Genomic DNA, 23,921 nt, shown 5'->3' on the forward strand with positions numbered 1-23,921 from the left:
TAACCACTACGCTACCAGCTATATTAGGGGCTGAGAAAATAACAAGGTAATTATTGTTTCTGTCAGTTGCATCAGGTTGGCTCTGACTAGAGTGACTTTATGTACAGTGGAACAATGCGTTCCCTGGTCCTGTGCCATTCCCATAATTACTGGTATTTTTGAGCCCACTGTTGGAGCCACATATCAGTTCATCTCATTAAGCCTCTCACTCAGGTTTTCATGGGCACCCTACTTTACCAAGCATGATCTCCTTCTCCAGTGATTGGTCCCTTCTGATAATGTGTCCAAGGTAAGAAAGATGAAGTCTCACCAACCTTACTGCTAAGGAAATACCAGGCTGTATTTAGCTTATGAGCAACAATATTTATATATACCAGGTGTCATTTGAATTTGTACTCATCACATCTGATGTGTGCACTTTGATAACAATAAGGCATTTTTCATGAGTTGAGGAGGGAGAAATGGATTTATGCTAGGGGGATGGAGTAGTCTTCAAACCACCAAGATATGACCAAATACAACCAGCACTATAAGCAGGATTAGATCTGAATTTAAATTCAGCTTTCTATCTTGAGTCATTCATCCACCAACACAGAACTGGCATAACTGGGTTGTTCTGCAGGTCTGGGATGCATATAAGGAAAAGGGTCATTCTATCCAAAGAGTGCTATCTTAACTCTTAGTGAGGAGAGTTTACAGTACTTCACTTTATGGCCTTTGTAAGGACAAAGAGCCATTCTGTTCCTACTCTGTAGTGTGGTGAAATCACAGGTGCATTGCCTTTTTAAAAATTTAAACATTGGATTAAATCATGTTTATTACTGATTGTAGTATGTAATGAATCTGGTAGGTGAAGCTGATCTTTAAATACGAGATCATTTCGGATTCCTGGGCACACCAGATATTAACAACAATATATTTCTCTATAAAGATGTTTGGTTGGTATTTAAAACATGTAAAAACAGCATCTTTGGCAAAGTAGAAAAATAACAGTTTCTTGTTTAACATAAATATTTGCTCTTTTAATGACAAAACAGTCAATAAAAAACATTTGAAAGCTGCTTTTTTCCAATATGAGTTAAGAGTTCAATTAATTTCTCATTTAAGCTTTAGGATGGCTTTTCTCTTTGGGGGCAATTTTCTATTTCATTTCCAGTACAGATGTCTACTGCCTTCATGGCTTTCACAGAGAATTTAATCCTTGGCAGTGAAAGGAAAGAATCCCAGGGGCAAGGTCAGAGGTGGGAAGGAGGGGAGGGATTAGCCAAGTTGAAAGAATTTAATTTTAATCGAAAATCCTTTAGTCATGCCAAAGACGTGAAACTATCAAAGAAACAAAGATTTTACATAGTTGAAAACAAAGGTAAACCTCTATTTTGAAGAGAGCATCTTTCCTTTTCAGCATTCAGAACTGTGATGTCAAACCTACAATAGTGTTTCCTTGAAAAAGGGATATTGCTTTCATCTTTTGGAAACCTCTTTTACCTGTTGTCTGATTATATTTGCTCTTAGACGTAGATGTACAGAGAACTTCTCACAACCCCATCTAGAATGAATGATCCAAATTCCAGGAAGAGCACATTTGATAGGATGATCTGAGGTCAAGTCTTCTTTCTTTGACTAGAGTAGGAAAGGGATAGGGAATAATAGTCCCACACAATGGTATCCCAAACCAAAAAACCAAGCCCATTGCTGTTGGGTAGCTGCCAAGGCTAGCAATCCTATAAGGCTGAGTAGAACCGCCCATCGGATATTTGTATGGAAGCAGAATGCCTTATATTTTCCATGGAGCAGTTGGTAGGTTCTCATTGTCCATCTTTTGATTAATAGCCCAATGCTTAATCCACTGCATTGCCAAGGTTGGTGCATTTGTTGTTGTTGTTAAGTACCATGGAGTCGGTTCTGACTCATAGTGACCCTGCACAGGGTTTCCAAGGCTGGCATATTTAGGGGAGATGTAATCCAAAAAAGTAATGGGATTGCTATTAATGGAAGAAAGTAGTCTGAAATAACAAAAACATTTAAAAAAGAAAAAATTAGGGTGATAAGCTGAATGTTTTCTCCCTAAGACTCGGGGCAAGGCAAGAATGTCCTCTCATCATTCCTATTCAACATTGTTCTGGAATTTCTAGATTGTAAAATAACACAAGAAAAATAAATAAAAGAGATACAGATTGGGAAGAAAGAAATACAACTGCCTTTGTTTGCTAACAACATGGTGGTTATGTGCCATGGAGTTGACTGACTCATAGCAACCCTATACAGGGTTTCCAAGGCTGTAAATCTTTATGGGAGCAGAAAGCCTCATCTTTCTCCCATGGAACAGCTGGTAGTTTCGAACTGCTGACCTTATGGTTCACAGTCTAAATAAAAAGTCTCAAAGAATTGACCCCCAATTTTTGAAGCTAATAAATAATAGCAAGGTCACAAGATATAAGATTAATACATAAAATTAATTGCATTTCTATATTCCAGTAATGACTAGTTGGAATTTGAAATAAAAAACACATTACTATTGACACTAACACAAAAGAAGGAAAGAGAGGGAAAAAAGATAAAGGAAGAAGTAAAGAAAAAAAAGAACTGACAATTATTTTAATGCAATGGAGAAACATACTCTTTTCAACAAATGGTGCTGGAAAATTATATGTCTATACATTAATATATATGTTATAAATATATATATATATTATAATGTTGTTGCTAAGTACCACTGAGTTGGTTCTGACTTGTAGTGACTATAGGGTTTCCAAGGAGAGGCTGGTGTGCTTGAACCACGTACCTTGTGGTTCAAACCAACCTTGTAGTCCAGCACATTAACCTGCAGCACCACCTAATAATACAGTGCATATTATAGTATATATCAAGGAGCTCTGGTAGCGTAGTGGTTATGAATCGGGTTGCTAACCTCAGGGTCAGCAGTTCAAAACTACCAGCTGTTCTGCAGGAGAAAGATGAGGCTTTCTGCTCCTGTAAAGATTAACAGCCTTGGAAACCCTGTATAGGGTTGCTATGAGTCAGAACTGACTCTATGGCACATAACAACAACAACAACATAGTATATATCAGATGTCTATTGTTGTGTTGGCCAGATAGTTGCCAAATTTCTTGGCAAAGATGAGTGAGTGCCTCCAGTGCCGCCTCACTTTCTTGAAAGATTTTAGTTTTTATTCCATCAATTCCTGGTGTCTTGTTCTTTGCCAATTCCTTCAATGCACCTTGGATTTCTTCCTTCAGTATCATTAGCTCTTGATCATATGTTACCTCTTGAAACGGTTGAACATCAACTATTTTCTTTTGGTACGATGACTCTGTGTATTCCTTCCATCTTCTTTTGATGCTTTCTGCATTATTTAATAATTTGCCCAGAGAATCTTAATAACGAAAGTTGAGGCTTGAATTTTTTCTTCCGTTCCCTCAGCTTGAGACATGCTGAGCGTGTTGTTCCCTTTTGGTTTTCTGACTCCAGATCTTTGCATATTCTGTTGTAATATTTGACTTTGTTTTCTCGAGCTGACCTTTGAAATATTCTGTTCAGCTCCTGTACCTCCTCATTTCTTCATTTGCTTTAGCATATCTATGCTGGAGAGCAAGTTTCAGTGTCTCTTCTGACATCCATTTTGACCTTTTCCTTCTTCTTAATGACTTTTTGCTCTCTTCATGTATGATGTTCTTGATGTCATCCCACAACTCTTCTGGTCTTTGGACTTTAGTCTTTAATGTATCAAATCTGTTCTTCAGATGATCTCTAAATTCAGGTGGGATACATTCAAGGTGATATTTTGGCTCTCGTGACTTGTTTTCATTTTCTTCAGCTTCAGTTTGAGTTTGCATATGAGCAATTGATGGTCTGTTCCACAGTCTGTTCCAGGCCTTGCTTTGACTGATGACATGGAGCTTTTCTATTGTCTCTTTCCACAACTATCAACACTGGTGGAAGCAGCAGTCAAGAAATCAAATGACTATTGCAGCAAGTCTGCTGCACAAGACCTTTGTCAAGTGTTGAAGAGCAGAGATGTCAGCTTGAGGACTAAGGTGTGCCTGACCCAAGCTATGGTATTTTAAATAACCTCGTATGCATGTGAAAGCTGGACAGTGAATAAGGAAGACCGTAGAAGAATTGGTGATTTGAGTTATAGTGTTGGAGGAGAATATTGAAAGTGCCAGGCTTTGCCAAAAGAACCAATAGATCTGTGTTGGAAGAAGTGCAGCCAGAGTGCTCCTTGGAGGCCAGGATGGCCAAACTTTGTCTCTCATACTTAGGATATATTGTCAGAAGGGACCAGTTGCTGGAAAAAGATATCATGTTTGGTAAGGTGGAAGATCAGAGAAAAAGAGGAAGACCCCAGCAAGATGGATTTGCAAAGTGACAGCATCAATGGGCTCAAGTGTGGCAACAATTATGAGGTTGGCCCAGGACTGGGCAGTGTTTTGTTCTGTTGTGCATAGGGTCACTATGAATTGGGACTGACTTGATGGCACCTAACAGCAACAACAACATTAGTGTGTTGTCATTAAGTGCCATTAAGTCAGTTCCAACTCATAGGGATTCTGTATAAAGTTTTCAAGGAACAGCTAATGAATTTGAACTACTGACTTTGTGGTTAAAACCAACTTTGTGGTCGAGTGCTTATCTTACAGTGCCACACAATAACATACATATGTATGGATAGATAGATAGATACAAACATTATGTCTATCATAAAAATTAGCTACAAACGGATCATAGGTCTAAATGAAAATTGGAAAACTTCTAGAAGGAACCAAATCAAGCCCACTGGTGTTGAATCAACTGTGACTCATAGCTATGCTATAGGACGGAATAGAACTACCCCATGGTGTTTCCAAGGCTGTAAATCTTTTTGGGGTCAGACTGCCACATCTTTCTCCTGCACAGCAGCTGATGGTTTGCAGTCCAGCACATTAACTGGCAGTGCCACACCAAGACTCCTTGATGAGGTATATAGTTACTGTTTAGTATGTAGTGTGATTGGAGAAAAACCCCTATGATAATATGACATTTGAAGAAAGGAAGGGGAAACCATGTAGATAATTAGGGCAAGAGCATTCCAAGCAGAGGAAGTGATTAAGTGCAAAGGCTCTGATGTAGAACCCAATTGGAATCTGTAAAGTCTTGTAGGGAGCTGATGTGCCTTGAGTGAAGCAAAACAGAAGAGATTTCTGGGATATAAAGTTAGAGAAGTAGCCAGGTGCCAGATCTCACAGAATCGTGTGGACCATTGTTAAGATACTGGATTTTATTCCATGTGTGGTGAGTTTTGAGCAGTGTAGTGATATAGTTTGACTTATCTCTTTAAAAATATGGTTTTTCATTTCTGGAATGGTATCCTGAGTAATTTGGACCCATATTACCATTGATAATGATGAACAAAGTTAGATAAAGTATAAAACACAATCCTTGAAAGCATTAGACACACCCTCTTGGTACAGAGAGTTGACAGGGATGAGCAACTTAGACATTGGCTACCCAAAATGGGGGGTGGAAGAAGGGGAGCAGTGATACAAAGGCATGAAGTGACTGGCTTGCAAGTGTTCTTGAAACAAAACAAAACAACAACAAAAAGAAAGCATTAGAGGACTTCAAGTCATAAAGGATTATAGGATCACTCTCTGAGAGAATAAGAAAATCCACAGAAGTAAGCCTGACATTTGGGGCCACTCTGAGAACTGGATAAGCTATAAGTAGTTCTCTTGGTAGGTGTGAGCTGATGAACAAAAATTGAAATTAAAAAAATTAACAAGGGATTGGGGATGAACCTGCAAACCATTGATACTTTGGGTTGGTTTTCAGTAGGCTATATCCTGGTATTGCAGGAGAAAGATGAAGCTTTCTGTTCCCACAAGGATTTAAAGCCTTGTAGGCTCTGTACAGGGCCTCTATGAGTTGGAAATAACTCAACAGTTCTTATACCCTCATATTAAGGATAAGATGGTAGTCAATTGACCTTCACAAGGACTAAATTCTAGCTTCAGATTATCTTAATATGGAAAACTGAATTGCTACAGCTCCTTGCTGCCTACAAAATCAAATATGTATTCTCTCTGGAGCAATATAAAATTGTCTTAGACCTCAATTATACCTTAGACAAATACACAATATCTTGCACCCCAAGTAACTAAGTACACAGGAGGGACAAGACGGCATGGATAAACAAAAACACCTAGATAAACAAGAAACAATAGAAACAGAATCACAGGAGTTCCCTTAGGTGCAGATTTAAAAATAAGGACTCCTGGTATGGTGCTGTAGGAACAGCATGGTCTGCGAACCACAAAGTTGGCAGTTCAAACACACCAGCTGTTCCTCAGAAGCCCTATATAAAGTTGCTATGAGTTGGAACTGACTTGATGGCACTTAACAACAACAACATCTTTAATATATCAAGCTAAAAAACCACAAGACTGATATTTTGACAGGGAGATGAGCCAAATAAAAGAGAATTGAGAAATACAATAACCAAAATGAATAATTCAGTGAATGAGTTTAGCAGCAAACTAGACAAAGGTAAAGAGAGAATTGGTAAAGTGGAAGGTAGAGCAGTGGAGAATATACAGAATGAAACCTAGAGAGAATAAAAAGGACAGAAAAATACAGAACAGGAGAGTCTTACTCTGGGTTCTCTAGAAAAGGAAAACCAGTTAAGCTTACATATTTATATGTAAAGATAGGTTTTTATCAAGGACATGGCTCACACAGTTGTAGATGTGGTCAGTCCAATGTACGTGGGGCTAGATGTCAGGCTGGTCTTCTGACCCATGTAGCTGCAGGACTGATGAATCAAGATCGACAAGTCAGATGGCAGGCAGGCAGATCTGACAGGTAAGAAGGCAGGCTGCTCACTACTCCCAGAATCAGCAGGTAATAGCGCTGACCACTGACTGGCTATAGTCAAAAGAACCAGAAGTTGGAGGACCTGCCAGATGTAAGATCCAGACTCAGCAGAAAGCAAGCAAAGTTTGCCTGAGTGTCCAATATTGGAAGTAGACCACACCCCCAAGGAAACGATCTTTCAATTTATTGACTGCTCACAACATGCCTCATCATAGAGCTGATTATATTAGGTCTCACCATGGGGAAAACTACATCTCAATTTCCGAACCACTGAGAATCCTGGCCCAGTCAAGTTGACACAAAACCTTAACTATCACAAGGAGGTAAGATACATAACAGATACAGTGAGAAGGCCCAATATACATGTAATTGAGGTAATAGTGGGAAAGGAGAAAAAGAGAGAAAGGAACAGAATTTATACATATTAGATGAGACAATGGTCAGAAACTTTTCAAAACCTATGAAAGACATCAAGTTACAGATTCAGGGATTCCTGTTAACCTGAGTCCTGGTGTGGAACTGTGGGTTAATGCGCTGTATTGCAAAGTCTGTTTGAACTTCAAGAGTGGTGGTTCAATCTCACCAGCCATTGCTCAGAAACTCTATATAGGGTCGCTATGGGTTGGAACCGACTTGAAGGTACTTAACAACAACAACAACAACAACAACAACAAACAGAATAAAAAAAAGAATATCAGACCTATGCAAATCATAGTAACATTTCTACCAAACTAAAGATAAGAAAACCTTAAAATCATCTGGGAAAACTAAAGATTTCCTTTAAAACAATAAAAAATTATACAGACAGCCAACTTCTTAATAGAAGCAGTGGAAGACAGAAGACCATGAAATAATGAATTCAAAATTCTGAGGGAATATAATTGTCAACTTAAAATTTTTATACTCAATTAAACATCCTTCAAGAAATAAATATTCATATAAACAAAAACAGACAATTTACCACTATCAGACTCATTGTACAGAAAGTTTTAAAGGGTATTCTGTAGGCAGGAAGAAAATGATTCCAGATAGAAATTTTGAGGGATAAATATGTGAATAAGTTTAAATAAATATTGACTATAAAACATAAAAATCATGACTTGCGCAGTTTTTAATAAATATAGAATCAAAATATAAGATGGTATATATGAGGGGGAGGATAAATAGCATTTAAGATTCCTAAGACTCTTGTATTGTCTGGGAAGAGGGTAAAAGTACCAATTAATATTTAACAAATTAATATTGTAACCATAACAGAAAAGAATATATACCTTCTAAGCTAGTGGAGGTGGAAAACTGGAATAATATGAATAGTAAAATCAACCCAAGAGGAGGCAAAAAATGAGATCAACTGGAACATAGAACAGGAAGAATAAGTAGAAAGCAAATATTGTGGTAGGTTTAAGTCAGAATACCTGTTATTCCTTAATCCCAGCAGTTTGAACCTGGATGTTGTTGTATTAAGTGCCATTGAATTGGTTCTGATTCATGCACAACAGAACATAACAATGCCTGGTCCTGTGCCATCCTCACAATTGTTGTTAAGCTTGAGTCCATTGCTGCTGTCACTGTGCCAGTCCATTTCATTTGGAGTCTTTCTCTCTTTTGTTGATCCTCCACTTTACCAAGCATGATGTCCTTTTCCAGGGAGTGGACCATCCTGATAATATGTCTGAAATAAATGTTTAGCTTTCAATTGCCGGTAGAGAAAGGAGAACATATTAAGTTATGTTAGTACCTAATCATCAGGCAGTGCAAAGGTAAGGATAAAAGTAAAGACATCCTTTTATAAATGTTATTTATTTTTCTGGTCACAATTTTAGGAATATAGAATTTGCTAGATTATGACTTCTTTATTGCCTCGTTTGTTATATAATCTAGAAAGGATAACATGATATGTTTTATATTATTCTGATTCTATCCAATACAGGAAAGAAGGCTTTCTCTTCCTCTGCTTCTTTTGTAAGTATGAGGTTTCCCAGAAACCCTGCCACCATTCCTAAAGCAATCACTTGCTAGAATTGAGGTTAACACAATTAGTTTAGACTGATAATCTAGTAGGTGGAATAGATGATGTTGTTGTTAAGTCCTGTCGAGTTGGTTCTGACTCATAGCGACTCTATATAGTGTTTCCAAGGAGGACTGGTGGGTGTGAACTGCCAACTTTGCAGTTAGTCCAGTATATATCCTACAGAGCCATACCAAGCCACCAGGTGGAATGGATAGTTGCAAGTAAACCACAGTGACTACTATATTTGGGAACCAGTGACAGAGGAGAATATTTCTCTACGGAATTTGCCTGTATCTTCTACTTTCTTTACCACTTAATTCTACTTCTTTACCAATTGCAAACAGACCCAACTGCAGGCTAGGCATTTTTCATGCTGATGGCGATAGTTAAGATTTTGTATCAACTTGGTTGAGCCAGGATTCTTAATGGTTTGGCAGTTAAGATGTAGTTATCACCTCTATAATGAGATCTAATATAATGTGATTGCTCCCCCCCTCCCCGTGATGTGATCTGATGTGATCAACTCTGATCTGATGTCATTATCCTATGTGTTGTAAATCCTCACTTCTATGATGCCATTTACAAGATTAGGTTGTAGCTTAAATCAATCTCATTTGAATTCTAAAAGAATTCAAATGAGATTGATTTACGTGAGCAGAGCTCAGAGAGACCTCCTACCACCAAAAAAGGAGAGCCAGGAGTGGGGTGCATCCTTTGGATCTAGGATGTCTGCATTGTAAAGCTCCTAGATCCAGGGAATGATTGACTCCAAGACATATGGAGATCGCCAAGGAACGCTGGCCTACAGATGTTAAACGGATACGAGGACCTTTACCCAGAGTCCACAAAGAGAAAGGCTTCCTCTGGAACTGGCATTCTGAATTTGGACTTCTAGCCTCCTAATCTGTGACAGCATAAATTTCTGGTTGTTAAAGTCATATGTTTGTGGTATTTCTGTTACAGAAGCATTAGACAGCAAAGATACCGATATAGGTAAAATCTTAAGGGCATTGTAATCTCTCCATTTCTTTGTAGTTACCAACCCTACATATTTTAGACATGAATGTCCACATACGAATGAGTCAAAAAGTATTGCTATAAAATCATAACAATCTTTATTAAACAAAACATCAAAATGTAAAGCTATTATTTTTCAGTATAGCCTCCATCTACGTCTGCTTATGTCTGGAGGCCGTGTCTCCACCTCACTAACCCTTCCCTGAAGAGTTCTGAGCTCTTCAATTTACACCATGGTAGAATGGCAGTTTTGGCATCCTGAGGGACTTGAATGATGTTGTTTTAAATGCACTTGGAGTTTTTAGAACAAAATGAAGTGTGAATGGGCCAGGTGGATGGGGTGAAGCTTCCCAATGAAATTCTCATTCTTTGAGGGTAGCCCTTGCTACCCTCAAAGAATGGGCAGGTATATTGTAATTATGGGGAGTAAAATTCCTTGGCATAACTTTCCTGACTTTTTTCTCACCAATTCAGTTTACAATTTTCTTAAAATTTCTTCATAATAAACCCCCATGATCACCTTGTGTCTTTTGAGAAAATCTATCAAGATGGCTCCTTGTTATTATTGTTGTTAGGTGCCATCGATTCAGTACTGACTCATAGCGACCCTATGAACAACAGAATGAAACACTGTCCAGTCTTGGGCCAACCTCACAATTGTTGCCACACTTGAGCCCATTGATGCTGCTATTTTGCCAATCCATCTCTCTGGGGATCTTCCTCTTTTTCTCTGACCCTCCACCTTACCAAACATGATATCCTTCTCCAGCTACTGGTCCCTCCTGACAATATGTCCAAAGAAGTTCTGCCATCTTGGCCTCTAAGGAGCACTCTGTCTGCACTTCTTCCAACACAGATCTGTTGGTTCTTTTGGTAGTCATGCTACTTTTAATATTCTCCTCCAACACCATAACTCAAAAGCATCAATTCTTCTATGGTCTTCCTTATTCACTGTCCAGCTTTCACATGCATATGAGGTTACTGAAAATAACATGGCTGGGGTCAGGCGCACCTTAGTCCTCAAGCTAACATCTTTACTCTTCACTTTAAAGAGGTCTTGTGTAGCATATTTGCCTAATGCAATACATCATTTGATTTCCTTTCTGCTGCTTCCATGAGTGTTGATAATTGATCCAAGAAGAATGAAGTCCTTGACAACTTCAATCTTTTCTACATTGATAAGAATGTTGTTTATTGGTCCAGTGGTGAGGATTTTTGTTTTCTTTACATTGAGATGCAATCCATACCAAAGGCTGTGCTCTTTGATCTTCATCAGTAAATAATTTAAGCCCTCTTCACTCTTAGCAAGCAAAGTTGTATCATCTGCATATTGCAGGTTGTTAATCAGTCTTCCTCCAATCCTGATGCCACGTTTTTCTTCACATAACCCAGATTCTCAGTTTATTTGCTCAGCATGCAGGTTGAATAATAAATATGGAGAAAAAATACACCCCTGTCGCACACCTTTCTTAACTTTAAACCATTTAGTGTTCCCATGTTCTGTTCAAACAACTCCTTCTTGGTCCATATACAGATTTCTCATGAACACAATTAAGTGTCTGGAACACTCATACTTTGCAATATTGTCCATAGCTTGTCATGATCCAGACAATCGAAAGCCTTTGCATAGTCCATAAAGCACAGACAAACATCTTCCTAGTATTCTCTGCTAAAAATTTGATATTAGCCCTGACCTCAAAATCATCTTTTTCCATGGCACATTGTTGTTGTTGTTTTTGAAGGCACCTTAACGAGACAAAGACAAGTATAGCCATATTACTGAGAGATCTTGTCTGCAGTTATCCACTGATGGCAGAGACATGTTTGAGCAGATTCTGTTAAGGAAAAATCCTTGCCTGTATGAACTAGAACCCTAGTAACAATAATTTTGACTGACCCTCATATTTGCGGCTTCTGTTCTTATTAGCTGTTACGCAAAGTTTTGTGTAACTCTAGACCTCAAGGAAGGGAAATTCTATTTTAATGCCGTCTGTGCTAAAATATGCCTTGAAAAATAAAATTCTCATTGCCCTGTTATGGAATTTGGGAGGAAGGATCGCCTTCACAGTCCTTTACTCAGAAATGTTTTCTATGATTACTTTTTGTGTTTTATTGTTGTTAGAGTACCTTAGAGTATGCATAGTGACTTTATGCATAACAGAAGGAAATATTGCTCAGACCTGAGACATCCTCACAACTGCTGGTATGTTTGAGTCCATTGTTGTATTACTCCATATCACTAAGAGTCTCCCTCTTTTTCACTGGTCTTCTAATTTACCAAACATGATGTCTTTATACAGTGATTGGTTTCTCTTGATGACATGTCCAAAGTAAGGGAGAGAAGTCTCACCATGTTAAGTAGCATCATGGCCGTATTTCCTCTAAGTTCGGTTTGTTCATACGTTTTGCAGACCATGGTAGATTCAGTATTCTTCACCAGTGGCACAATTCGAATGTGTCAATTCTTCCCATCTCCATTTTCATTGTCAAGCTTTCAGATGCTTATGAGATGATGGAAAATACCATGACTTGGGTCTAGTGCACTTTAATCATCAAAGAGACATCTAACACTTTGTTGTTGTTGTTAAGTGCCATTGAGTCAATCCCAACCCATAACCACCCATAGTGGCTGGTGAGCCTGAACCACCGACCTTGCAGTTCAAAGGACTTTGCAGTCTGATGCATTTGCCCACAGTGCCACACCAGGACTCCTTTAGAGAGGTTTTTTTTTCTTTTTGCAGCAGATTTGCTCAATGCAATATGTTTGAGTTTTTGACTGCTTCTTCCATAGGTATTGATTGTTGATTCAGGAAAAATGAAATCCTTACCAACTTCAACTTCTTAGCTATTTATCATGATGTTATTTATTGGTCTAAGTGTAAAGATTTCTGTTTTCTTCATCTTCAGGTATGAGCCATACAAAAGCTGTATTCTACCTTCATCAGTAAATGTTTCAAGTCATCACCATTAGCAGAGATGTTATTTGACCTCAGTAAATGTGGTTAAAACTTTTCAGCTTCTGTCTCATTGGGACTTTGTTGTTTAATTATTTTATTTCCACTTAGGTGTGGATTTCAAAGACATTGGTTATTTTTAACTTGTCTTGATAAATTATAGTTCTATCAGATTATCAAACCAAGTGTTTTGAGGTAAATTGGTCAAACTATTATTACTTTTTGGTCAGTCTAACTAAATAAGTTGAAAATGTAAAATGATTTTTTTTCCTTTAAAATTGTGTATGTTATATCCATAAGAAGTTTCAAAGTTCAACCACTGCAGGAGGTAGCATATGATCAAGAACTGATGATATTGAAGGAATGAGTCGAAAGTACACTGAAGGCATTTACAAAAAACAAGACTCCGAGAATTAACGAGGTACAAATTGAGATGTTTCAACAAATGGATGCAATGCTAGAGGTGTTCACTTGTCTTTGCCAAGAAATGTGGAAGACAGCTACCTGGCCAACTGATTTTAAGAGATCTATATTTGTGTCCATTCCAAAGAAAGGTTATCCAACAGAATGTAAAAATTATTGAACAATATATTAATATCACAAGCAAATCAAATTTCCTGAAGACAATTGAAACATGACTGCAGCAGTACAGAGAAGTGTCAGAAATTCAAGCCAGATTCAGAAGAGGACACGGAATGAAGAATATCATTGCTGATGTCAGATGGAGTTAGGCTAAAAGCAGAGAACACCCAGAAGATGTTTACCTGTGTTTCATTGACTATGCAAACTCATCTAACTGCGTGGATCATAACAAATTATGGTTAGCATTGCAAAGAATGTAAATACCAGAACACTTAATTTGTGCTCATGAGAACATAGACTAAGAGACAGTGGGTTCAAACAGAACCCAGGTATGCTGCATGGCTTAAATAAGAAAAGGTGTGCATCAGGGCTGTATCCTTTTCCACCAATATTTATTCATTCTGTAGGCTGAGCACATAATCTAGGAACCTGGGCTATATGAAGAAGAACATGACATCAGGATTGGAGGAAGACTCATTAAAACCCTGTGATATGCAGATGACACAACCCTGCTTGCTGAAAGTGAAGTGGACTTGAAGTACATAGTGATGAATCAAAAAAAAAAAAATACACTTTCAGTATGGATTACACCTTAACATGAAGAAAACAAAAATCCCCACAGTGAACCAATAAACAACATCATGATAAAAGTAGAAAAGATTGGTGTTATCTAGTGTTTCATTTTGCTTGGACCCACAATCAACACCCATTGAATCAGCAGCCCAGAAATCAATGACAAATTGCACTGGGCAAATCTGCGGCAAAAATCTCTTTGATGTTTTCAAAAGTTAAGATGCCACTTTGAGGACTAAGGTGTGTCTGACCTAAGCTATAGCATTTTTAATCACCACATATGCATTTTAAAACTAGACAATGCATATGGAAAACTGAGGAAGAAGCCTTTGAATTATGGTGTTACTGAAGACTATTTGAACATACCATGGACTTCCAGAAGAAAACCAATCTGTCTTGGAAGAAGTACAGCTTGGATGCTCCTTAGAAGTTAGGATGATGAGACTTTGTTCCATGTACTTCGGGCATGTTATCAGAAGGAACCAGGCCCTGGAGTAGGACACCATGCTTGGTAGAGAGTCAGTGGGAAAGAGAAAGACCCCTAATGAAATGGATTGACAGTGACCGCAACAATGGAGTCAAACAACAATAGTGAAGATGGTACAGAACCCAACAGTGTTTCTGTTGTATGTAAAGTTGCTATGAGTGGGAACCAACTTGAAACTCAACAACATAAAAATCAGTTCCTGAGAATGTTTCCCAAAGTACCCAATAGAATACAAGGCCTCCTGACATTCTCAAAGGAAACACATCTCTCCAAAACTTTTAATGGTATGAAGTGAGGCTTGAGGAAAGGCAAACATGCTTCTAAATTCAGATTCAGTCACGAGACTTCTTTGCTGCTCCTTGTCACTTTTACTGTCTGCATTCATCAGTCCATTTTCATTGTCCCTTTCTAGAAAGCAGAAAAAAATAGTGTTTCCTTGTAGGCCCTCAGGGAGAGTAGATTTAATTAAAGTCTGAAAAGCACATTTGAAAATGAGGAATGTTAAGCCAGAAATAATTTTCAAACTCTTTTACCCAATCCGTGTACGACTGGCAGCTGAAAGGAGAAAACGAAAGCATAGGATAGGAAGCCAATGAAACTGGGAAAAGATTAAACTTAATACTCCCTTATCCACCAGAAATAGGAAGAAACTTCCCTAGATAATGGCATCAACGCTGTCAGTCATTAGACTGTTGTGTTGGAGTCTTTAAATTAAAGCTCCCTATTGTCCTGGTGTGCTGTTCTACGGGTTAATGCACTGGATTGCAAGGTCAGTTTGAACCACAAAGTTGCTGGTTCAAGATCACCAGCCACTCCTTGGAAACCCTATACAGGGTTGCTATGAGTCAGAAGGACTCAACAGCACTTAACAACAACATTGTCCTGTTGTGGCACTGTAGGATAATCACTGGATCACAAGGTTGGTTTGAACCACAAGGTTGGTGGCTCAAATCCACCAGTCACTAATCAGAAACCCTTTACAAAGCCACTATGCGTTGGAACCATCTAAACAGTACTCAAAAACAGCAGCAACAAAAATTGTTCTGGTAGCGTAGTGGATTATGACCTGGGCTGCTAACTGAAAGATCAGAAGTTCAAATCTGCTAGCCACTCCGCTGGAGAAAGATGAGACTTTCTGCTTCCTTAAAGATTTACATCCTTAGAAACCCTGTACAAGGTTGTTATGAGTAGGAAGTGACTCAATGGCACTTAACAGCAATAACAACAACGTAATGATTGCTATTGAAAAAATATATGATCATTGCATGTAATTGTGTGAATCCTGCATGAAAGTCAACCAAACAAAAAACAGTTGCCATAGATCACTTCTGGCTATTGGTGACCTTATGTATACTGAAGTAGAAATGTACACAGAGGATTTTTTTCTAATTGCAGGTTTTTCAAAGTACACCACCAAGCCTTTCTCCAATGCACCTCTGGATGAATTAGAATTGCTAAACCATTTGGTTTGTTGTGAACCCTTAACCATGAACATCATCCTGGGACTCTTAAGTCCTGCACGGGAGCAGCAAAATCGTCACAAACAAAAAGCTTTCAAACTTATCAACTCTATATGGGCCAGTACACTGTAGTCTTACATACCACTCAGCCACTTGAGTTGAACTAAGGCGTTCGTCATTTTATGTCATGTGCCTGCCATGTTTCTGGAAGCCTTTCTTTTTCCCTGTCTTGTAGTCTATGAAAAGTCTACAAGCCATTTCTTGGGCATGTGTATCTGTGCACTTTTTAGTTTTTATTCTCCCTTAGATTTTTTAGCTATTTTCCATTCTGCATAGAAGTTAAACCTCAGAATTAATGTATCAAGCATAATAGCCTTCAGTGGAAATACTCTTGAGAGCTGCCCAGCTCTTCAAGCTATTTGTCAAGTAATCTGTGACTTGAAGAGTTGGCAATTCTTGCACTTGAAGTCACTATAGTATTGACCCCAGGTATGACGGTATTATCAGATGAAATTTTTGAACCATAAGAGGTGATATGCAATTATATTTTGATATTTAATCACTGATATCTAGGACATACTAGAATGCTCTGGGAACTTGGTTTACAGGTCCTTTTTTGGATTTGACCTCCTTATTTTAAGAACAGTCTCAACCTGTAGTTGGCAACTTTTCATTGGCAACATGTCCTTGTCTACTATCCAGAACTTCATACCACAAAATTTAAACAGGCACAGTATGTTTAAATGAATAAAAACATCAGTACACAAGAAAGCAATTAGAAATAAAGGGTGGCCATGGGTAAATTCCAAGTTTATAAGAAACTATCTTAAATGGAGATTGGGATTATTCTAAATGTTCCTGAAGTATCCTAAGCAATAAAATACTTGGCTTGGTAGGAAAGCAAAGGGACAGAACTGGGAAACTAAAACTGAAGTTTAAATTTTAGAGTACCTTTGTTCACATAAATGTTTTTAGCTATTTTAGTCCTTCTGAAAGTCAAGGGAGTAAGGGTATTTTGAACTCTGACCCCAAAATTAAAAAAATTACACACCTGAGGTTTTTCAAATTTTCTAGTTTGCCCTAAAATATTCTTATCTCTCACTTTATTGTCAATGTCTGAAAAACTGAAAAAATATGTTTGACAAAAATATAGCTTTCAGGACATAATTCTTCATAAACTGTTTACTTCCCCTATGATGAAAGAAAATATTCCAGTCTAGACAAATATATACCTCACAGCAACTGGTTCATTGTTACCTGCCTTAGGAACACTTACAAAGTATCTGTTAATAGCAACACAATATCGATGGCAATGATAATAAATGATGAAACACTGGTTAATTTGGACAAGATACTGAATGTAGCCTTGAATGGTAATTAGAAGAAAGAGAATATTATTCCTCTTCTTCCTTTACATCTTCAAAAGAAAATGTCTAAAATGATTTATGAAATTTATACAATTATGAAATCCTGTAATCATTTTAAGCAATCAAAACCATTCCCATGCTAGTATTTACTTCCTGCATGCATCACGGACCAAAAGTCTCTAAGAAGATAGATAAGAAGCAAGGAAGTGCCATGGGACATTGATGTCATTGGAGATAAGCAGACTCATAAAAACATGCTTTCCATTTCTGGTTGAAAAACTCTTCCATCAACAATGATGAAATTTAAAACAATTGGTACATTTGGCAGAAGAATATGGATTGTCAAAGTTACTAGCTTGGTTTTCCTTGGTTTAACATTTTTTTTAGGTTAGAACTTGTTCATCTCTATAGTGTAATGGAGTCTCTCACTCTCTGATAAAATCATTGACTCCAACAAATGACTTAAAAATCAGAAGCATATATATATATTTAAACTGCAAGTAAATGTTTTCTGCATTGTTTTCCAATTCTGTTGTACCACAGGCAGAGCAGGGAAAAGACCCTGTGCCTGGCTTACAAAATAAATGCCTCCTCAATCACCAGGGAAAACGAATCTGGAAAGAGCCCGGGCCAGTGACAACAAGGATCAGTTTGTAACCTAGACACAAAAATCCTGGCTTATATTTCTAATTCCAGGACTGACTTAGCTTGCACGATTGCTACCCTCTCTGCCTCCCTGTCTCAGTCAAATGGGGCTAGTTCTACTTGTTCAGATGTAGTGGCATAAACTTAAGTCCTGGAAGCATCAAGAAAATATTACAAACAGGAACCATGGCAACCTTGGGCAACTGCAAGATCAACACATCTTGAACAAAAATGGAGCTCCCCCTTTCTGCTTTCAGCCCTGAGAGGAAATATTGACATTTTGGATTTAGATGTTGTATGAATGTAAATATCTTCCAGTTATTGACAGGGCGTACCATATTTCATTTCAGTTGTTATTTAGATCAAATTAGCTTGGTGAACAAGAAAACAAGCAATTGTAGGAGCAATAGTGGGAAAGGAAAATGCAGTGTGGTATATTTCTGGAAAGCTACTTACTAGGATGTCATGCTGGGTAAGGTGGAGGGTCAGAGAAAAAGAGGAAGACCCCTATCGAGATGGATCAGCCAGGTGGCATCATTGATGGACTCAAGTGTGGCAGTGGTAGTGAGGTTGGCCCAGGATTGGACATTGTTTCGTTCTGCTGTGCATGGGGTCACTATGAGTCGGTTCTGACTCGATGGCACCTGACAACAACAACAACAACACCTACCTGGAATTCCTGGTTAGTAAAAGTGCTAATTGAAAGGTTAGAGTCTACCTACAGGTGCCTCAGAAGAAAGACCTGGTGATCTACTTCTGAAAACTCAGCCATCATAAAGCCCTGTTGTTGAGCACACTTCTACTTTGGCACAGGTGGGGTCACCATGACTCAAAATCAACTTGCTGGCAACTGCTAGGAACTACTTGGCCCAAGCTTAGAGTTTGTCTAGGACAGAAGACTAGGACGTGAAGCTGGAAAGATAGATTGGAGAAAGATTACAGGGAACCTTCAACATTAGCCTGATTATAACCACAACACGGGCCAAAGTGTATACAATACTAACCATGTATCAGACATAATGTTGAGATTTCACATGGCTATTTCATGCATTCTTCACAACCAGAGCTGCAAATACACCCTTAGCAGGAGAGCTATTATTACCCTCATTTTACAGAGTTTGGAGAACTGAGGTAACTTGCCCAAGGTTACAGTACAGATGGTAAATGGCAGAGCTGAGTCCACAAGCTGAACTCAAAGACTGCTGAGGTTTGGGTTTTATCCTGCCAGTTTTTTTTTAAAGAAAACTCTTTAATCTTTATCAAAACTATACACACACACAGAGTTTTACAAAGCTTATCATGAAAAACAGCAGTCCTCCTATTTCCATGTTCTCCACCATTAATTTGCTCCTAATAGAAGAGACAATCACTTGTAGCTCCTTAATCATTCTTTTAAATATTTATTTCCAAGTCTGTAAATGACAATACTTAACATTATAGCTGCTCCACAGGACAAAGGTGAGGCTTTAAAAAAGTTTAATCTACTTTCCATTATAAATAATAAGAATTTAGTCCTCTTCCTCTTCTTCCCTGTCTGTAGCCTACATATGTATTTTCCATATAAAAATATAATCTTATTAAACAATATTCACAATTTATATTATTTTGACAAAATATAATTCAGAATAGAATCAAATTATTAACTAACATGACTACTTCTTCTTTTCTTGAACAACCTTTTGTTATTTCTAGATTTAATAGTTTAAAAACATTCTTGTTAGTTTGAGGTTTTTTTTTGTTTATCCCTGAGTTGACCCCAAGAAGTGCAAATCCTCTCCTAATATGCTCAGACATGCCAGGTGGCCTATCAATTTCATATTTTTGGAGATGACTCTCCCAGAATCCTCTGACCTTATCCAGTTTGGGCTGACCGCTTTTTACGGTTGTTGCATAATTATGTCCTGGGATCTTCCTTCACCATCCTGACATTTCCTGGGACTCTGTCTTTAGTTAGATTCCTTGATTCCAGAATCTCAAGAACTCTTTTTTCTTTGTTTGATTTTTTTTTTAGGAACACATTGTGTAGCACTGATTAAGAAAAGGGTATTTGGGAAGTAAAACTTTTGAGAACTTGCATTTCTGAAAATGTCTTTATTCTACATTCAATTTTACTCAGTTGGTTGGGGTTTCAGTGATGCAATGTTTAAGTGTTTGGACCCAGTTTGAACCTACTAGTCACTATGCAAGAGAAAAAAATCTGATCTGCTTCTGTTAAGATTACAGTCTTGGAAACTCTATAAGACAATTCTATTCTAGTCTAGAATGAGTTACAATTGACTTGATAGCACACAATATCAAGAAGTTGGTTGGAATAGAATTTTGGGTTATGTATAATTTTTTGAGTTTAGAAGGTGTTGCTCCTTTGATAAAACCTATTCTCCTGCCCCTCATCACCTCCCCCATCCAAACCTTGAAGATCTCATCTTTATATTTTAAAATTTCATGATGGAGTGGCTTGGTGAAGAGATGAATATAAGCATATGTGTATCACACATATTTATATGCTGTTATTAATTAAGAGCTGTTGAGTTAGTTCTGACTCAAAAGGCAGACTGTAGAAGAATCCATGCATTGAAATGATGGTGTTGAAGAAGAGTGTTAAAAGTAGTATGCAGTATTGAAGAAGTACAGCCAGAACGCGCCTTAGAATGCAGTATGTCAAGACTTCTCTTGTACTTTAGACTTGTTGTCAGAAGTGACCAGTTCCTAGAGAAGGACATCATGATTGGTAAAATGGAGGGTCAGTGAAGGAGAGAAAGATCTCCAATGAGATGGATTAACACAGTGGCAGCAGCAATGAGCTCAAATGTAACAATAATTGTAAGGATGATGTAAGACCAGGCAGTGTTCTGTTGTGTATAAGGTCCCTATGAGTCAGAACCAACTTGATGGCACTTAACAACAATATAGGGTTTCCAAGGAGTGGCTGGTGGGTTTGAACTGCTGATGTTGTAGAAGTTAACAACAGTCCAGTGCTTATCCTGCAGCACTACATCAAGACTTCACATATATGTGTTTGTTGGTGTTGTTGCTACACATACACATGTGTGTGTATACATTATATGTGTGTATATGTGTAAGTATACATAAACACACATCTCACTCCCACTGCCATTGAGTCAGCTATGACTTATATTGACCTTGTATAGGGTTTCCAAGGATAGAATGATGAATGAGAACTGTTGACCTTACAGTTGGCTGCTCAGCGCTTATCCTACAGTGCCACACCAGGGTTTCATATATATAAATACATATATTTGTATATCCCTAGTGTCACTGTAGGACAAACACTGAACTGCCAATCACAAGTTTGGCAGTTCGAACCCACCAGCCATTCCACAAAAGCTTTTTTGCTCCCATAAAGATTTACATCCTTGGAAACCCTGTACAGGTTTCTATGAGTCATACTTAATTTGATTGGAGCGTAGGTTACACACACACACACACACACACACATATATGTATGGATATATACATACATACATACAAGGTAAGTATAGAAACCTTTATTAAACAAAAATATCAAAATGTGAAGCTGTTTCTCGACATATCCATCATCTAGGCATATAAATTTATGAAGGCAGTGTTTCTATTTCTCTAACCCGCCTCCAAAGAAGTACGTGCTCTTCAATTTACATCATGGCAAAACAGCTGTTTTTGCCTCCTTGAAGGACACAGATTGTGTTCATTTTAAATGTTTTTTGAGTTTTGGTGGGGGAGTGGAGGAATGAGGCAAGATCAGAGCAGCAGGGTAGATGGGGTAAGGTTTCCCAATGAAGTGCTCATAGGAAACCCTTGTTAGCCTTGGATACCCACTCTTCACTTATCGACGTAGTTAAGTTCCAAAGACTAGGTCATTATGTAGACATCAGCATTATGTGAAAATGGAAGATGACTACATCAGATCACAAAATGTAGTCTGACTAAATCATTATATTATTCTCAAATGACATTCTTACATAGCTGCTAAGTTACATCATTGTATAACTGCCAAATTATATACCTGCCAAAGTACATGGCTACTTAATTGCCAAACCACTGAGAATGGTGGCTTACAACAGCCATCACAACCAGTGCTACTATTGCCTTACACCTTGGTATATGTTGTTGACATCTGTATGTTGTTAATGTGCAAAATAGCTGAATAGTAGATTAAAAAAAACCAAAAAAACTGTAGTTGTAAATATGAAATGCTGGATAACAAAATAGTTGATAAGTGAGGAGTAGATACATCTATTTCCACTGGACTAAGAACTTGGTTAACCTTTTAATCTGGAAATTCACGATCTTTAGTGCACAGAAATTTTTGAAATTATTATTTGAGTCTATTTTTCCAGCTGTTTGTAATTTTACTCTCCTTACTTGGTGATTTCTTCACCTTCATCCTGCTACCCTTTACAGATCTTTTATTTCTGTTGCCATATTTGGAATTGCCAAGAGGTCTTGTTTTGTTCTCCGAAAATTTTTTTCCAGTAGCTTCTTTCTTGTCTCACAATTAAATTTTATTCTCTGATCTATTTGAGAATATTAATGATAGTTTTTTTGTTGTTGTTTTCATCTGTAAATTGCTGCTGTTTCCTCTTTGTGGCTTTCCTCAGATGTCTACTGATTCTTGATTCACTACCGCTATTTTAGGGTGAGGTATTTAACAAGCTGACTTGGTGCTCTATGTCATGGGTGGGCCTTGTTGATAGTGGATTTTGGTGTGTGTGCATGTGAGGGCCTGGGGAGCTGATTGGGTAGTTTCATTGTGGATTCTTTGCTATCTATATATTTAGGTGTTTCCTTTGAGTCTAGCTAGGTTGGATCTCTCTAAAAAGGTTCTTCTGGCTTCTGGGCTGTAATGGTGCCCTGGCTGCCAATGGGATTACAAGGCTGCAGGGTTTACTCTATATCACTCTGGGTTCTCTCTCTCCCTTTTAACAAATTCCCTCTTCCCCAAAACAAAACAAAAAAAGTGTTGGTCTTTCTTTACATTCTTTTTGCCACAATCATATTTTAGGTGTTTTGGATTTTTGCATTTCCTCTTGTTATGGATCGAATTATTGAATTGTGTTCCTCCAAATTTGTGTGAACATGTGAGACCATGATTCTCAGTATTCCGTAATTATTCTCCATTTTGTGATGACTTCATTATCCTTTTTGTGGGAAATCCTCCCCTCCTTGATTCTAATAAGATAGGATTACAGACAATTGTGTTAATGAGGCAGAATCCAATCTATTGGATTAGGTTGTATCCTACCACCTACCACCAAGGAAGACAAGCTGGGAGCAGAATGTGTCCTTTGGACCCAGGGTCCCTTTGCTGAGAACCTCGTAGACTCAGGGGGAAGATTGATGCCCAGACATGTAGATCTCCACGTAAAATTGGTCTCACAGGTGTTGAAAGGAGACAAGGACTTTTCTCCTGAGCCAATAGAACAAGTTCTCACCTGAGAACTTGAATACAGAGTTCACACTCTGTGTTCAAATTTCTAGCCTCCTAGAGTGTTAGATTATAAATATTTGTTCATTAAATCTGTCCACTTGCAGCATTTCTATTATAGCAGTATCGATAACTTAGCCCCTTCCTGACTCCGTGTCTTAAATTTCTACCTCTCTGACTTAACCTGCTTTTTTCAGATGGTCTCAACTTTTTAAAATAAAAAATTTTACCATAGTGCTTTCCTTTTCAAAAATCTTTCTTTCTTTCTTTCTTTGTAGTATTGTTTTATTTTGACTTTTTATTTATTTTTTAAAAGTTTTTACTGTGAATTGAGTGATAGTTTACATGGCAGAACATTGTTTTACACTCAACCTATCATATTTCATTTCATTGCAGTTATTACAGTTCCCTCCATGCATCATCATTCAGTAGTATCTGCTCCTATTCCCTGTTTTGTTTTTCATGTACACAAAAACACTTAGGAATATATAATAATTTAAACAACCAAAGGGCACATTCTGAAAGCCTGCCTCCTGGCCACCACCAC

This window comes from Chrysochloris asiatica, unplaced genomic scaffold (assembly GCF_000296735.1).
Source record: "Chrysochloris asiatica unplaced genomic scaffold, ChrAsi1.0 scaffold00022, whole genome shotgun sequence".
Classification (NCBI taxonomy): Eukaryota; Metazoa; Chordata; class Mammalia; order Afrosoricida; family Chrysochloridae; genus Chrysochloris; species Chrysochloris asiatica.